The sequence below is a fragment of the Archocentrus centrarchus genome, chromosome 17 (assembly GCF_007364275.1).
Source record: "Archocentrus centrarchus isolate MPI-CPG fArcCen1 chromosome 17, fArcCen1, whole genome shotgun sequence".
In the NCBI taxonomy this organism is placed as follows: domain Eukaryota; kingdom Metazoa; phylum Chordata; class Actinopteri; order Cichliformes; family Cichlidae; genus Archocentrus; species Archocentrus centrarchus.
This window is the reverse complement of record NC_044362.1, coordinates 19,577,745-19,580,238: the sequence shown is the minus strand read 5'-3', so window position 1 is coordinate 19,580,238 and position 2,494 is coordinate 19,577,745.

Genomic DNA, 2,494 nt, shown 5'->3' with positions numbered 1-2,494 from the left:
CATGCGGATGGGCCTATCTGAACAGATCTGAAATCAGAAACTGTAAGCCAGGATACAGCATGTGCTGCCTCTATCTTTAACTACAAATGAGAAGGTGCCACATTCTTGTACAGCTTTACCAGCTCTCTAGTTGCAGCCCTCCAAACATCATGTCTGACATCTGGCCTGGTAAACATTACTCACTCCCTGTGGCACTGTCACACTGCAAGTATTAGAAAATAACTGCCCTTAAAAGAGCAAATCATCTTTTACTGTTAACAGTCCAGAGAGAGAGAGAGAGTGGCAGGGCTAAACACTGCCAAGAGTCTCGCAGGAATGAATCACGCTATTTTTTTCCCCTTTTTTTTAACACTGCACAGCATTTCTGTTGGACAAATATCAGACCAAAAAAAGCCTTATTAGTCAGTTATTTATATTTTGATTCTACTCCTGCAGCAGCTCAACAAAACATTGAGGACAGCGCTGTTAATTGATGCCTTCATTTGTGTACCTGGAACAGGCTGACATGCAACATTTCCAAACACAAGCACTTACAGTACTAGAGTTACAGTCCAATCTGTGTGGCTGGCTTGGGACAGTACATCGCAGCTGTTACCGCTGATTGGCCAGAGTTATTTTTATATCATGAAACAAAACTACACTAGCATCCAAATCCCATCTCCAGATAGGAATAAAAATAAAAAATAAAAAAAATAGCTGTACTGCTGACTAAAGGGTAATCAGCTGTTGTGATCTGATGGTAGTAAAGGTAGTGAGACAGTCTTCTCTTCCTGCCTCGTACCAGCCGGTGATGTCTGCTGGAGGGCCCTCCACTCTCTGTCGCCCTCCTGATGGTTTCAGCTGCAAGAAGGGAAAAACTTTGGGACCCTGATGTTAAAAGAGAGGGCAGCTACTAATTTATGGTAGCAAGTGCAGTGATTTTATTTACGATGCTTCTCAGTGAGTTCTTTGAATAAATTAAGAAGGGTAAATTCTGTGAAATCACACACAAAAAAAGTGGATTAATTTGGCACGTTTGCCTGTCCAACTATGCAATGCCACAGCCAACATGGAAATACAAATTTGCATTTCAATCACAAGCTCGAAGAGAGATATACCTCTGGGTATGGACACAGTGATGTTGCCCTGTGGATATTAAGGCAGCATTACTAAAATCCAAAAGAAGCAGGACGGGGTGGGGGGATGGCAACAGGCACCTTGTGGTACACGCTCTGCTCATGCATCACCTGCCACACTCGAGACACCTGTGTGGACGTGAGACAAAAGGTCTCGTTGTAGGAGCATCTGCCTGCCTTCACGACCCCCTTTTCCCGCGTTTCACTTCCTACACATCTCCGTTTTAAATCGCCGAAACTTGACAAACTCATTTCACCCAGAGTGGCAAAGTGGGTTAAGGTCGCTCCTCTGCTGCGCGTCTGCCTCCCAACAGCTGCAGCAGCGCACTTGCACAAGACTTACCAGAATTTATTTCGAGGCATGTCATGCAACATCACTGTTTTCCATCCGCGAATCCGTCGTGTCCCGCGGCGCGATCAGGGTTTCTTTGGTGTAGGCTGCTGCATCGCTGCACGAAGCGGCCGTTCCCCGTGCCGCTCTCCGGCAAAGCTTGTGTTGTGGAAAAAAAATTTTCGGGCAGCGTACACTGGCTGATCAGAACAAGGCAGCTTCTGCCTCCAATATGTGGCCTCCGCGATGACGTAATGCGGAATCTCTTCACTTGCGTCAATGTGGCTGCAAAATGTTAAAGTTTGATACAAAAAATATGGGGAAAAAAAAAGGGAGCAGATTATAGTGCGTATAATTGCGGGGATATAGACAGATACAGTACATGCAGTCGTTTGCAAGTTGAAGCTTTTCAGGTTTGTGTGGCTTAAAGAAGATGACGTCATGCGGATGAAACGAGCAAATGCAGAAAATGAAAACAAGAGTAGGCAAATAGTTGCATTTATAGTAAATGAAGAGCAACAATCTATCTTCAATAGGTAGACAATCATTTATTACTTTAAAAAATGTGTTTTGCAAACAGAAACAAACCACACACACCAACAAACCTTTTTTTTTAACAGTACGCTATACGGATTTACAAAAAGTATATGTGTAAAGTTTCAAAGATGTTAATTCAGTTCAATTTTCTTTGTATGTATACCACAATATCACATAAAGCGGTCCAAAGGGCCTCACAGGCATGAAAACATATTAAGAAACCTTATTTTAGGCGAAACGCTATCAAATCATTGAACAGTTTCCTTAAAATCAGATTTTACTGATAAGTCCATAGATGTCTAGAGTTTTATGTTCTAATGACCACTTCAAGTAAATTTACATAAAGCTTAAAAATAACTTCCCAAAATGCGTTTTAGGATGGCTGCTGAGTGGCCTTTGAAACTAAGAAACGCTTCCTATGGCGTTCCAGGAATACAGGGTACTGAAGTCGGACTGCTGTGTATATCACCGCCTAACAAGACCAAAAAGAAAGTTTTAATTTGATCCCAAG